The 17,203-nt window shown below is 32.8% G+C and overlaps 1 protein-coding gene and 1 pseudogene across 1 annotated transcript in view; one reads left to right on the top strand and one right to left on the bottom strand.

Annotated features, from left to right (window-relative positions):
• LOC145263806 (partner of bursicon-like) overlaps window positions 1–17,203 on the bottom strand; it is a 73,212-nt gene that overhangs the window by 49,552 nt on the left and 6,457 nt on the right. The window lies entirely within an intron of this gene.
• On the top strand, window positions 8,865–9,039 carry LOC145264005 (U2 spliceosomal RNA; annotated as a pseudogene).

The following is a 17,203-nucleotide window of genomic DNA, read 5'->3' as shown; positions in this document are numbered from 1 at the left end:
CACACACACACACACACATATATATATTTATATATATATATATATATATATATATATATATATATATATATATGTATATATAAAGTAAAAGTTGTATTGTTCCAGCGAGAGAAAATAATGTATATTTAAAAGAGTATAGCCTGCAACAATTCTCGGTTTTTGAGACTTTTATAATTTTTTAATATTTTTAAATTCTTCGTAACGCGTTTCGAGCCTTGTTTTAGCTCTCTCCAAATATTTTTTAGTTAAAAGTTTTTTAGTTAAAAGTTTTTAGTTAAAGGTTTATGGAATTTCCCTTTGGAAGACGTTTTAGTTTCGCTAGTACGAATGTGTTTTTTGGGGGAAATGCCAATATGAGATTTTCTGCCTCCTTTAACCTGGCCCACTGGAGACAGAAAGTCTGATATTGGCATTCCCTTTTTCTGCCTCCAGTGGGCCAGGTTAAAGGAGGCAGAAAATCTCATATTGGCATTTCTCCCCAAAAAACACATTCGCACTAGCGAAACTAAAATGTCTTCTAAAGAGAAATTCCATAAACATTTAACTAAAAATCTTTTAACTGAAAAAATCTTTTAACTGAAAAAACTTTGAACTAAAAATATATTTGAAGAGAGCTAAAACAAGGCTCGAAACACGTTATGAAAATATTTTAAAACGTCTAAAAAAAAAAAACTAGAATTGTTGCTGGCTACTTTCTTTTATATATATATATATATATATATATATATATATATATATATATATATATATATATATATATATATAAGAAACATTTATGTTTCCTTCCTTTGCTGACTCAACATCAATTCCTGGTAAAAACTAATTGATCAAGATGTGTTCTGTATACCCCCCTCCCAACAGATGAGGAGGAGGAATCAATGCATCCATAATTGCAAATGAATCTCCTTTGTCAATTCAATTTCATTCTTTTTATTAATTCTTGTAAAGTTCTTTTACTCATCTGTATAAAGTAGTTGTGCTCCTAGGCATTACCACACCCAAATGGGAGAAGGGGTGGCATTTTAATTATATCTAAACTATCTAAAAACTTACACACACATACATTTGTTAAAATTAGAAAGTATATATCCTTGAGGTATATATTCCACATATTACGTAATGTGACAAATAATAAGCTCAATGAAGTTGAATTTCCAACTTCAGAGCACGTATGCTATAAGTTTTCATTCCAAATGTCAAAAAGTGGAAACAATTCTCACTCATAAAATTTTTCAAGTTTCACCTTTCATGCAGCTTAAATTTGTATTTAAATAAAGACCTTACGAATTTATAAATGCACTTATAATAATCGGAAATCCGTGAAACTGCAGTAAAGCGTTAATTAAGCGACATTTATTATTTAAACTTATATGATCTACTATTCGTTTATACATGCTGTTGGAGCGCTGTACCTGGGTATGTCAGATTCCAATTTTAACTAGCTTTTACCGTTTTATTCTACTTAGATTAAGCAACTACGAAGTACGTATTTATGAATTGGAAAAAGTTATGCTATAGCGACTTCCTCTGCTAAAGGTACAAAGGCGCACGGGGAGAGGGCATACGTTCTGGATCTGTCCATAAGAGCCGTTTGCTTTTTATTGTTCGTTTGAATCACGGTTCAATCTCATTATAGTCTCATCGAAAAATGCTTAGAAAAAAATATACCAACGGGTTTTTTTTCCATTTCATAATTTTTTGTTCCTTGACAAAAGGCGGGTGGAGCGAGCTGTGAATTCATCCTTGTCCATTCGTCCGTTCGTCTGTGTGCACTTTTCTCAATAACTACGCCTTGGAATTTTTGGAAATTTTGTACAAACATTAAACATGATATGAGTAAAAAAAGTAACAGAACGGATTTTCCGGGAAAAATCTTGTTGCTCCCCCCTAGGGGTGCCTTTCGGGTTAAAATGGCTAAAATTGACACTTTTGTGTTTATTATAGAAAAATGTTTGTGATATATATGGGTTTTGCTATATGTCAAACCATGCAATAACATAGCAAAAAAAAAACAATAACAACTACATAGCAAAAAAAAAAACAATAACAACTACATAGCAAAAAAAAAAACAATAACAACTACATAGCAAAAAAAAAAACAATAACAACTACATAGCAAAAACAAAACAATAACAACAGCATAGCAAAAAAAATAATAACAACTACATAGCAAAAAAAACAATAACAACTACATAGCAAAAAAAAACAATAACAACTACATAGCAAAAAAAACAATAACAACTACATAGCAAAAAAAAAAACAATAACAACTACATAGCAAAAAAAAAACAATAACAACTACATAGCAAAAACAAAACAATAACAACAGCATAGCAAAAAAAATAATAACAACTACATAGCAAAAAAAACAATAACAACAGCATAGCAAAAAAAAACAATAACAACTACATAGCAAAAAAAACAATAACAACTACATAGCAAAAAAAACAATAACAACTACATAGCAAAAAAAAAAACAATAACAACTACATAGCAAAAAAAAAACAATAACAACTACATAGCAAAAACAAAACAATAACAACAGCATAGCAAAAAAAATAATAACAACTACATAGCAAAAAAACAATAACAACTACATAGCAAAAAACAATAACAACTACATAGCAAAAAAAACAATAACAACTACATAGCAAAAGAAACAATAACAACTACATAACAAAAAACAATAACAACTACATAGCAAAAAAAGCAATAACAACTACATAGCAAAAAAACAATAACAACTACATAGCAAAAAAAAAAACAATAACAACTACATAGCAAAAACAAAACAATAACAACAGCATAGCAAAAAAAATAATAACAACTACATAGCAAAAAAACAATAACAACTACATAGCAAAAAACAATAACAACTACATAGCAAAAAAAACAATAACAACTACATAGCAAAAGAAACAATAACAACTACATAACAAAAAACAATAACAACTACATAGCAAAAAAAGCAATAACAACTACATAGCAAAAAAATAATAACAACTACATAGCAAAAAAACAATAACAACTACATAGCAAAAAAACAATAGCAACTACATAGCAAAAAAGCAATAACAACTACATAGCAAAAAACAATAACAACTATATAGCTAAAAAAAGCAATAAATACTACATAGCAAAAAAACAATAACAACTACATAGCAAAAAAACAATAACAACTACATAGCAAAAAAAACAATAACAACTACATAGCAAAAAAAACACAATAACAACTACATAGCAAAAAGAAAAACAATAACAACTACATAGCAAAAAAAACAATAACAACTACATAGCAAAAAAAAACAATAACAACTACATAGCAAAAACAAAACAATAACAACAGCATAGCAAAAAAAAATAATAACAACTACATAGCAAAAAAACAATAACAACTACATAGCAAAAAACAATAACAACTACATAGCAAAAAAAACAATAACAACTACATAGCAAAAGAAACAATAACAACTACATAACAAAAAACAATAACAACTACATAGCAAAAAAAGCAATAACAACTACATAGCAAAAAAATAATAACAACTACATAGCAAAAAAACAATAACAACTACATAGCAAAAAAACAATAGCAACTACATAGCAAAAAAAGCAATAACAACTACATAGCAAAAAAACAATAACAACTATATAGCTAAAAAAAGCAATAAATACTACATAGCAAAAAAACAATAACAACTACATAGCAAAAAAAACAATAACAACTACATAGCAAAAAAACAATAACAACTACATAGCAAAAAACAATAACAACTACATAGCAAAAAAAACAATAACAACTACATAGCAAAAAAAAAACAATAACAACTACATAGCAAAAACAAAACAATAACAACTACATAGCCAAAAAAACAATAACAACTACATAGCAAAAAAAAACAATAACAACTACATAGCAAAAACAAAACAATAACAACAGCATAGCAAAAAAAATAATAACAACTACATAGCAAAAAAACAATAACAACTACATAGCAAAAAACAATAACAACTACATAGCAAAAAAAACAATAACAACTACATAGCAAAAAAAACAATAACAACTACATAACAAAAAACAATAACAACTACATAGCAAAAAAAGCAATAACAACTACATAGCAAAAAAATAATAACAACTACATAGCAAAAAAACAATAACAACTACATAGCAAAAAAACAATAGCAACTACATAGCAAAAAAAGCAATAACAACTACATAGCAAAAAAACAATAACAACTATATAGCTAAAAAAAGCAATAAATACTACATAGCAAAAAAACAATAACAACTACATAGCAAAAAAACAATAACAACTACATAGCAAAAAAACAATAACAACTACATAGCAAAAAAAAACAATAACAACTACATAGCAAAAAGAAAAACAATAACAACTACATAGCAAAAAAAACAATAACAACTACATAGCAAAAAAAAAAAACAAAGTATAACAACTGCATAGCAAAAAAAACAAAACAATAACAACTACATAGCAAAAAAAACAATAACAACTACATAGCCAAAAGAAAAAAATAACAACTACATAGCAAAAAAAAAACAACTACATAGCAAAAGAAAACAATAACAACTATATAGCAAAAAACAATAACAACTACATAGCAAACAAACAATAACAACTACATAGCAAAGAAAACAATAACATCTACATAGCAAAAAAAGACAATAACAACTACATAGCAAAAAAAACAATAACAACTACATAGCAAAAAAAACAAAAACAATAACAACTACATAGCAAAAAAAAAACAAAAACAAAAATAAGACCGACAAGGAACACTTAATATTTGGATAAATTTTATACACAATAAAAGTTTAGTTGAAGTTGTTAGAGCTAAAAGGTGCGGTTTTATACTTGGAAGGAAAGAGAAAAAGAAGGGAAGGAATTGAAAGATGAATGTTTTTAGGAGTACTTATTCCTTTTTGCTGGAGGAGCATATTTTCTTCAGTTTGTGGTAATTTTGTAAATAGTAAGCCCTAGCAGGGAAGTGTTCTTAGTTTTTTCTTCGAAAGCGGATCTTTTTCTTGTGTGATGCTGTATCTGTCTCTTGTTTGCTGGGTCGCTCTTCTTTCTTCTCTTCCTCGGTTCTCAAAACCTCGGCTATTTATCTCTCCCAACCGGTTCCCGCAACATACTTTATTTTAAATGCGTACGCTTGGTCAGATGAATTTCTGCTGTTTTTCTTTTTCTCTGCGGAAAGGCGCACGGAGTCGATGTGCAGAGACGATTTTGTACACTTTTTATGTAAGAACCGACGAGTCAACATCCAGTAGGGAGTTTTATTATTTTAGTCATAGTACGCCACAGATGTATCGAAAGAAATACACCATTTTTGAGAAAGTAAGTAACTACAATGGATATATTTAGGTATTTGCGATTTATGTATTGTTTTTGTATTAACAAAACCTTGTTAATTCCACTTATTTTTTAAACAATATTTATGCACCATTTTATGCTATTATGCTATCTGTTACATTAATCTCAGTCGTTTGTGAGTGTGTTTGTAAGTTTGCTAAAAAAACTTTTGTCATCCGCATCGAACGTGGCTTAGTTAGAAAGGTCGATGTCTCGGACACATAATATCGAAAAATCAGAAAAAAATCGTTTTACTATTTGTAAATCGTGTATGCACAAACGATCGATTCGTTGTTTCATTTTAAAAAGCTAAATTTGCTATGTTATAATGTCTGTATCGTCCTGGTCCGGTTCGCTTACGAACTTAAGTTATGCGAGTTCGCGCCCATCATGAGGGATTTTTTTTTTCTTTTTTTTGCTTACAAAATTTTGCTTTCACTTTCACTCCTGGTTGATAACATCCAAATCCCGTTTTTTTTATTAACCGTATTTTACGACCGGGCAACACCGGGCACCCTCCGTTAGTCTTTAGATAAAAAAATACAACACATATCCAGCTGAAAATAATATCCTTTTAGACTTACGTGAGATTCGAACTCGGATAATGGCATGGTTACAAAACTACTCCCTTAGTAATGTGTACTCTGCCTATTCCTTCCTTTCAATCATCCACATGTTGCTAGTTTCGTAAGAACAAATTCCGAAACACCATAACTGTTTAATAGAATACAAATTATACTAAATGCTAATTTTTTTCCATAAGTTCACACGCACGCACACACACACACACACACACACACACACACACACACACACACACACACACACACACACTTATATGTATGTATGTACATATATATATATATGTATATATATATATATATATATTAAATTGTAATTCACTGAATTTCAAAAAACTCTCATTGAAATGAAATGAAGTGGTTGAGTTTCATATCAAAGAATTTTTATTATTCTAAGCAAGACAAAGAATGTTTTAGAAAGTTTATCTCCTTAACCTATAGGGTTTCGATGTCTACCATCTCATCAGAGGAGTGAAAATATTAGCAAATAGTTATAAAGGTATGCACCCTATTTGCTAAAGTCAGTGAGACATGGAAAGTCAAAGTGACTTTAGCAAATAGGGTGCATACCTTTATAACTATTTGCTAATATTTTCACTCCTCTGATGAGATGGTAGACATCGAAACCCTATAGGTTAAGGAGATAAACTTTCTAAAACATTCTTTGTCTTGCTTAGAATAATAAAAATTCTTTGATATGAAACTCAACCACTTCATTTCATTTCAATGAGAGTTTTTTGAAATTCATTGAATTACAATTTAATTTATTTGCTCTATCTTGAATATCGAGCAATTCTCGTTTAGATGGGATAACTTATAGAATATTACTGCCAGTAATATTTTGTAAACCTACAATCTCACGTTTACATAACCACTGATTGTTAAATAAAAACTACTCCGAAGAATATATATATATATATATATATATATATATATATATATATATATATATTACTAACACAAAATACCTGCTAAAATACAGCTTAGTTCTGACATTGAGATATGTTAAAAAAACCCAACTTTTTTTAATTGTTCTAATTCGCCGCAAGTTCTAATTAACTGAACAAGTGTTTCCTCTTGAACTATCTATGTATTCAACCGCATTAGTACTTCTTAATCTCTCTATTTGTAGTGCTGTGATTTATTTTACATATTGTGTAGCACCACAAACATATGTGAATTAGATGACATTATGATAGTTTTCTCTACTTCTATAATAATAATAATAATAATAATAATAATAATAATAATAATAATAATAATAATAATACTAGCAACTAGCAGAAACCGTGGAAATTCCACGGTATTTGAAATATTTTATACACACATTATAAATACTAGGTTGGTGCAAAAATAATGTCGTTGTTATATATATATATAGTTGAACTATATATATATATATATATATATATATATATATATATATATATATATATATATATATATTAAGTAATGTGATTTATAATTTAAAAGTTTTAAAATTTTTTAAATTTAACAATCAAAATTTAATTAAATTAAAAATCAGTTTCATTCTTATGAAACTGATTTTTAATTTAATTAAATTTTGATTGTTAAATTTAAAAAATTTTAAAACTTTTAAATTATAAATCACATTACTTAATATTGAATTAGCTCTAGGACATTTAACTATCGAGCTTATTATATATCTAAATTACAACGAGCATTTCCTGTATTTTAATTAAACTAGTAATTTCACTATTACATTAAAATACACTTAGCTCTTTAGACTATTATTCTAATCTCCTTTAAATTATATATATATATATATATATATATATATATATATATATATATATATATATATATATATATATATAACCGTCATTATTTTTGCACCAACCTATTATAATAAATAAAAAAATAAAATAAAATAAAGCAAATAATGACGGATTTAAAACAATTTTTTTTAGTAAATTCCCTTTTTCTTACCTTTTAAAGCTAAAAAGTATTGATTTAAAAAAATGTAGATTCTTTTCAATGACAATTCAATGTACAACACGTTTTTTTCTGAATAATTTTTTAATATAAATTATAAAGATATAGATGTCAGTTAAGTATTTTTTAAATTTTAAAAAGAAACAAAACTTACAGTCTCCTCTCAACACGACTTTTTTTAAAATTATGAAATAAAATAGGCCTATTTGAAACCGTAAACAGACAGCCATGTTTTTTATTTTTATTTTTGGAGAGGAAATGGTTTTAATGATTTTTAACTGACAAAGAGCGACTATAAATGGTGGTAATTCGTTTCTCATTAATTAATGTTTGCGATGATGATATTTTTATTGTGATACAGGACGTACGCACAAGTAAATTAATATTTAGATAATAATAACAACAACAACAACAACAACAACAACATTTCTAATTGGCATTGTGACTACTCCTAGTGAGTAAATTATCTATATATTAATATCATAGTACCTTTAACGTACGTGTCACGATTTTCTAGATCATAAATTATTCGATCGGGAGATCCTATTCATTGAAAAGGAAGATGATAACATACTACAAACATGAAATTTGTATATAGATACGCTAATTTAATGTTCATACTATGTTATCACCTTCTACCCCCTTTTTTAATAAATAGGCTCTCCCGATCACCGACGACGCAACATAAAAAATATATATATATTTAAAAAGAAAAATAATGTCTCTTTTGGGTCGTACGTGAAACTAAAATATACCTTCTTGGTCTTCTTGCTAGGATCCAAGGGTAGTATCTGTCTTGCCTAAAGATGATATAATGATATCGTGGGGTTTCCATTCGCGCCAGGCGACCATACGATGGAAATATGTCACAGACTTCTATAAGAATATTGGACATAAACCGTAATAAACAGGTATATTCTGACACCAGATTACTTATATAAATACTTTTACAGTTTTCTTGGCCTTTTGGCCAAGATCAAAGTGTAGTATCTGTTCCGGCAGATACTGCAAGCTATGACTAGCTATGACTAGCTATGACTAGCAAAGACCAGATGTGGGGGCAACCCCACATGCCTGACCTTTAATCAGCTCCCATTTCCCACCTCTCGGGAGCTGGTCCCCTTTTTCCCTTCCCCCTCCCTTCACTCCTCACATTAAAAATTGGCCTTGTGCCTAATTTGCTCGGTGGGGGAGCAAATAAATACCATCTGTTCCGGCAGATACTGCACTTAAGATAATTTGTACCAGTCAATGGAGGGGAAACCCTCTATACTGGGACAATTATTATTTTTGGTAACCAGAGTGACCCCTTTTAGGGGAGCTGGTTTTTACCTCACATTAAAAACGGCCTTGTGCCTAATTTGCTCAGTGGGGGAGCAAATAAATACCATCTGTTCCGGCAGATACTGCAAGCTATGACTAGCAAAGACCAGATGTGGGGGCAACCCCACATGTCTGACCTTTAACCAGCTGCCATTTCCCACCTCTCGGGAGCTGGTCCCCTTTTCCCCTTCCCCCTCCCTTCACTCCTCACATTAAAAATCGGCCTTGTGCCTAATTTGCTCGGTGGGGGAGCAAATAAATACCATCTGTTCCGGCAGATGCTGCACTTAAGATGATTTGTACCAGTCAATGGAGGGGAAACCCTCTATACTGGGACAATTATTATTTTTGGTAACCAGAGTGCCCCCTTTTTGCCTACTTTTAGGGGAGCTGGTTTTTACCTCACATTAAAAACGGCCTTGTGCCTAATTTGCTCAGTGGGGGAGCAAATAAATACCATCTGTTCCGGCAGATGCTGCACTTAAGATAATTTGTACCAGTCAATGGAGGGGAAACCCTCTATACTGGGACAATTATTATTTTTGGTAACCAGAGTGCCCCCTTTTTGCCTACTTTTAGGGGAGCTGGTTTTTACCTCACATTAAAAACGGCCTTGTGCCTAATTTGCTCAGTGGGGGCGCAAATAAATACCATCTGTTCCGGCAGATGCTGCACTTAAGATAATTTGTACCAGTCAATGGAGGGGAAACCCTCTATACTGGGACAATTATTATTTTTGGTAACCAGAGTGCCCCCTTTTTGGGGAGCTGGTTTTTACCTCACATTAAAAACGGCCTTGTGCCTAATTTGCTCAGTGGGGGAGCAAATAAATACCATCTGTTCCGGCAGATGCTGCAAGCTATGACTAGCTATGACTAGCAAAGACCAGATGTGGGGGCAACCCCACATGCCTGACCTTTAACCAGCTCCCATTTCCCACCTCTCGGGGGCTGGTCCCCTTTTTCCCTTCCCCCTCCCTTCACTCCTCACATTAAAAATTGGCCTTGTGCCTAATTTGCTTGGTGGGGGAGCAAATAAATACCATCTGTTCCGGCAGATGCTGCAGGCTATGACTAGCTATGACTAGCAAAGACCAGATGTGGGGGCAACCCCACATGCCTGACCATTAACCAGCTCCCATTTCCCACCTCTCGGGAGCTGGTCCCCTTTTTCCCTTCCCCCCCCTTCACTCCTCACATTAAAAATCGGCCTTGTGCCTAATTTGCTCGGTGGGGGAGCAAATAAATACCATCTGTTCTTCAGATGCTGCACTTCTATTTCTTGTTCTCTTTCGGTGGAGGAGAAATCCTTCACGACTGAGACAATTTTTTATTTTTGTACCTTTTCTCCACGTTAAAAAACGACCCTGGTGTCTAACTCTGTCCCGTGGGGAGGCATAGTAAATAGGTACAATAATATCGCGGCGTCTCCAGTCATGCTGAACGTCCATAGAATACCTAGCCGCAGCATATAACATGTGAAAAATACCCCAGAGGAATTTCCACAGGTCCTGCTAATAATAATAATAATAATAATAATAATAATAATAATGATAATAATAATAATAATAGGCCAAGAAGAAAGTTCTTGCGGAATGTTTAATGTTGATTTCAAATGATGTATTTTCAAATAAGTTTTCGTTATAATACTTTTTACTCAATTATATCATTTTTAAGAGCGTTTTTCGCTCTATCTAATCGTTTAAATTACAATCGTTTTAAAACAATTATGTTTTCTTTTCAGAGATGAAAAAAAAGTAAATTCGCACAATTTTTTTTTAAATTTCAATTCAAGCTAGGCCGAAAAATGCTGAAATAGCTTGTGATATCAACGAAGCTTTTGACCCAGGAACCACTACTGGACGTACAGCACAATGGTGGTTTAAGAAATTTCCTGGTGGCGCCGAGGATCTTGAAGATGATGAGCGTACTGATCGGCCATCGGATGTTGACAACGATCAATTAACAACCTTAATCGAAGCCAATTTATGCACAACTGTTCGAGAATTTGCTTCTGAATTAGACATAACATAGACGATGATTTCCAACCACTTGAGAGAGATTAGAAAGGCAAAAAAAACTTGATAAATAGGTGCCTCACGAATTTAACGACAATCAAAAGAAACGCCGTTATGAAGTGTCATCTTCTCTTCTTTTGCGCGACAAGAATGACCCGTTTCTCTAACGGGTTGTGACTTGCAATGAAAAGTGAGTTCTTTGCGACAATCGGCGACGCTCAGTTCAGTGGTTAGACGCAGGCGAAGCTCCACAACACTTCCCGAAGTCAGAGTTGCACCAAAAGAAGGTTATGCTGACTGTTTGGTGGTCTTCGACCGGTCTCATCCATTGCAGTTATTTGAATGCAGACGAAACCATTACGGCAGATAAGTACAGTCAACAAATGGTTGAAATACATCAGAAACTTCGACAACAACACCCAGCATTAGTCAACAGAAAAGGCCCAATTCTCCACTACGACAATACCGATTGCGCTTTACTAAACCGATCCTGCAGAATTTTAACAAATTGAACTACGAAACGCTGCCTCCTCCACTATACTCTCCAAACCTCTCACCTACCGACTATTACTTTTTCAAGCTTCTCGGCAACTTTCCGTGTGAGAAAGGCCTCAAAAACACAAGCGATATCAAAAACGCCTTCAGCGAGTTCACCGCCACCAGAAGGCAAGATTTTTTCGTTACTGTCATAAATACACTTGCTTTGCGCTGGCAAAAGTTTGTTGATTCTGATGGTGCTTTGTTTTAGCAGATATATGATCATCTGAATTTAAAAGTTGAAAACCGTAAGAACTTTCTCGTCAACCTGATAGAACCAATGAAACTGAAATTACTAAATTGTAATTATCCCCCTCCTAAAAATACTGCTTAGGACTTCTACCCACTCATGACTAATTGAATGAGAGTATGCTACCCCTGTGCATTAAATAAATGGTTTCGATCAAAATCCCGTGCAGATTCCCGAGTCCGACAGCAGGATTCCCGAGTCCGACAGAAATATTCCCGAGTTCGACAGAAAGATTCCTGAGTTTGACATGATGCAAAATACCAAAATTAAAAGGTTCTAGGCCTTTTCAAAATTTGAAAAATGAAAAAATGCCATGAAAAAAAAGTAAAACTTCAATTTTTGCTTATTGCCAATCATGGCATTTTTTCTCTCATCAAAATTTGAAATGGTCTGGAACCTTTTTAATTTTTCTTACCTGATGAAATCGAATATGTTTGAAACGGTCTGCACATCGTAGCAAGATATGACTGTATTTGCATAAAGAAGAAAAAATATATGATTTGCTCTCTTTGATTGAGCGCTATCAACGACTCTTGTTGAAATTCAAATATTCTTCATTTTTGGATATCTTTCAACCTGGAGTATATATATATATATATATATATATATATATATATATATATATATATATATATATATATATATATATATAAGCATGGGTGCCCGGCGTTTTCCGGGTGTTTTGAGCTGTATGCTGAGCAAAAAAAAAAAAAAAAGGTCAATTTTTTACATTTTGACCCCTATTATGACCCCTTAATATTTATTGTTTTGGGCTCAAATAAAGTTATTAATTTAGATCGATGTCCAAGGAACCAATATCTAAAATGTCAAGTGTTATAACCGAAAATTGTCGGAGGAGTTTGGTAGAGTTCTCAAAGGTAAAATCGTTGAACTTTGAACCCTTAACATCGATTTTCCCAAATCTCAATACCCTGTATATCAAATTTCGAGTCTCTAGACTAAAAATTGACAGAGTTATTGCGTAGGGAAATGTACACGGACACACACACAGACACACACGTTCACTTTATATATACATACATACATACATATATATATATATATATATATATATATATATATATATATATATATATATATATTAGCATGGGTGCTCGGCGTTGCCCGGGTATTTGGAGATATATGTTGAGCAAAAAAAAAAAAAAGTGGTCAATTTTTAAAACTTTGATCCCTATTATGATCCCTTAAAATTTATTGTTTTGGGCACAAATCAAGTTATTACCTCAGATCCATGTCCAATGAACCTATATCTAAAATTTCAAGTGTTTAAACCGAAAATTGTCGGAGGAGATTGGTAGAGTTCCCAAAGGTCTAATCGTTGAATTTTGACCCCTTAATCGCAAAATTTCTGGCCGAAAACCGATCACATCGATTTTCCCAAATCTCAGTACCATGTATATCAAATTTCGAGTCTGTAGACTTTATATTGATAGAGTTATTGCGTAGGGAAATGTACACACACAGACACACATATACACGGACAACCAGACACTTTCACTTTTATAGATATACTACCATGGGTACCCGGCGTTGTCCGGGTATTTAGAGATATACGTTGAGCAAAAAAATAAATAAATAAATAAATAAAAATAAATAAATAAAGTGGTCAATTTTTTAAAAACTTTGACCCCTATTATGATCCCTTAAAATTTATTGTTTTGGGCTACACTCAAGTTATAAAGTTAGATCCATATCCAATGAACCTTTATTTAAAATTTCAAGTGTTTAAACCGAAAATTGTCGGAGGAGTTTGGTAGAGTTCTTAAAGGTCAAATCGTTGAACTTTGACCCCTTAAAAGCCAAATTTCTGGCCGAAACCGATCACATAGATTTTCCCAAATCTCAGTACCATGTATATTAAATTTCGAGTCTGTAGACTTAAAATTGACAAAGTTATTGCGTAGGGAAATGTACACACACACACACACACACACACACACACACACACACACACACACACACACACACACACGTTCACTTTTATATATATACTAGCATGGGTGCCCGGCGTTGCCCGGGTATTTTGAGGTGTATGCCGAGCAAAAAAACAAACAAAAAAAAACGGTCAATTTTTTAAATTTTGACCCCTATTATGATCCCTTAAATTTTATTATTTAGGGCTCAAATCAAGATATTAAGTTAGATCCATGTCCAAGGAACCTATATCTAACATTTCACGTGTTTAAACCAAGAATTGTAGGAGGAGTTTGGTAGTGTTCTCAAAGGTCAAATCGTTAAACTTTGACCCCTTAACAGCCAAATTTCTGGCCGAAAACCTATAACATAGATTTTCCCAAATCTCAGTAAGCTGTATATCAAATTTCGAATCTTTAGTCTTAAAATTGACGGAGTTATTGCGTAGGGAAATGTACACGGACACACACATACACGCACATACAGACCCTTCCCACACACACCCACACGTTCACTTTTATATATATACTAGCATTTCAGCTCGGCGTTGCCCGGGTGTTTGGATGTGTATGTTGAGCAAAAAAAAAAAAAAAAAAAGTTGTAGTAGGAAGGCAGGCCCGAACTCGTACCGCAAAGGAGGAAAAGAACGGGGTAAAACCTAACGTTTGTGCTGTTACGACCACCGACAAACCGGAAGCGACTTTTTTTTTTAAATTAAGGCTAGACAATCTAATGGAGAGGATAACTTTAAAAAATATCGGCGAAAAAAGTGACCCCCCCTGTAGAAAAGTGCCTAGTTGAAGGGGAAGATATTAATGTTTTTAGCCAATTTTTCGATATTTGTCGTATGAAAGGTCGAACGTAAAAACGATACTGATATTGGTAAAATCCGTCGCCTCTATAGAAAGTTTAAGGCAGACATGCAAACAGACATACATACATTTATATATTGGTAACTAAAAACTTTCGACCCAGACTGATGAAAAAGCTTGCCCTATCTCTGAATACCATTTATGTAAAATTTCAAATATTTAAACCAGAAATTGTCTGAGTAATTTAGAAGAAACCGCAGAGGTAAATTTTTTAAAACTTTGACCCCTATTATGACCCCTTAAAATTTATAGTTTTGGGCTCGAATCAAGTTATTAAGTAAGATCCATGTCCAATGAACCTATATCTAAAATTTCAAGGTTTAAACCGAAAATTATAGGAGGAGTTTGGTAGAGTTCCAAAAGGTCAAATCGTTGAACTTTGACCCCTAAATCGCAAAATTTCTGGCCGAAAACCGATCACATCGATTTTCCCAAATCTCAGTACCCTGTATATCAAATTTCGAGTCTGTAGACTTTATATTGATAGAGTTATTGCGTAGGGAAATGTACACACACAGACAGATACACAGACACACAGATACACGGACAGACAGACACTTTCACTTTTATAGATATACTACCATGGGTACCCGGCGTTGACCAGGTATTTGGAGATGTACGTTGAGCAAAAAAATAAATAAATAAATAAATAAATAAAGTGGTATATTTTTTTAAACTTTGACCCCTATTATGATCCCTTAAAATTTATTGTTTTGGGCTCAAATCAAGTTATTAAGTTAGATCAGTGTCCAAGGAACCTTTACCTAAAATTTCACGGGTTTGACCCAAAATTGTAGGAGGAGTTTGGTAAAGTTCTCAAAGGTCAAGTCGTTGAACTTTGAACCCTTAATCGCTAAATTTCTGTCCGAAAACTGATCACAAAGATTTTCCCAAATCTCAGTACGCTGTATATCAAATTTTGAATTTGTAAGCTTAAAATTGACAGAGTTATTGCGTTGGTAAATGTCCACACACACACGCACACACACAGACACACGCACACACAGACACGTTCACTTTTATAGATGTATATAGACTAGCATTTCAGCCCGGCGTTGCCCGGGTATTTGGAGGTGTATGTTGAGCAAAAAAAAAAAAAAAAAATCGGTCATTTTTTTTTTAAATTTAACCCCTATTATGACTCCTTAAAATTTATTGTTTTGGGCTCAACTTAAGTTATTAAATTAGATCCATGTCCAAAGAACCAATATCTAAAATTTTAAGTGTGCCGACCGAAAATTGTCGGAGGAGTTTGGTAGAGTTCCCAAAGGTCAAATCGTTGAACTTTGACCCCTTAATCGCTAAATTTCTGGCCAGAAACTGATCACAACGATTTTCCCAAATCTCAGTACCATGTATACCAAATTTCGAGTCTGTAGACTAAAAATTGACAGAGTTATTGCGTAGGGAAATGTACACAGACACACACAGACGCAGACACGTTCACTTTATATATATATATATATATATATATATATATATATATATATATATATATATATATATATAAATTCCGTTATTGCTTCATCATTTTTTATTATTGAGTTAGAGAACCATTTCCGATGATAAAAAAAAAAACTCCGAAGAATCAATATTCATACGAGAATTATTCTTGAAGAACAACCTGTTGCCTTTGAGGCGGATTCTGCTTGTACCTGTCTGTACGCACCACTGCAGCCAGCGTCGTGAAACTAACGAGCACGCGCATAGGCACGCATTAATAAATCCTACTTGTACGCACTGACGAAACAATATGCGCACGCACGCACGCACACACACACACACACACACACACACACACACACACACACACACACACACACACACACACATATTTATAGTTGATATACATTTAACATTTAACATATATAAATGTGTGTGTGTATGTGTGTGTGTGTGTGTGTGTGTGTGTGTGTGTGTGTGTGTGTGTGTGTGTGTGTGTGTGAACTTTGGTTTAAACGTATATCAACTGCTTGTTCATCTGATTATATTAGCGACTGTTTCATACTGGAACATGTCGATAATACATCTCTACTCGTTCTCCGACAGCACAAAATATGAGGGAAATAGTTAAGCTTTCAAATAAAACGTCATTATTATCATTATTACTTTTTTTATTATCATTATTAATATTATTATTGTTATTAATATTGCTTTCATTGTTGATGTTTATCTCTTTATTTACGTAAAACCTTCTTGGAGTAGTTACAATATTGGACAAAATTCATTTGCCCGCCTTACAGCATAATCACGTTGACACACCGGTTCCCGTTGGATCGCCGAAGTTAAGCAACGTTGAACCTGGTCAGTATTAAATGGGTGACCATTTGTGACTTCCAGCTGCTGGATGTGCT

This window comes from Euprymna scolopes, chromosome 39 (genome assembly GCF_053919585.1).
Source record: "Euprymna scolopes isolate OS-2025 chromosome 39, ASM5391958v1, whole genome shotgun sequence".
NCBI lineage: Eukaryota > Metazoa > Mollusca > Cephalopoda > Sepiida > Sepiolidae > Euprymna > Euprymna scolopes.
The sequence above is the reverse complement of the archived record's forward strand: the minus strand, read 5'-3'. Positions and strand labels throughout refer to the sequence as shown.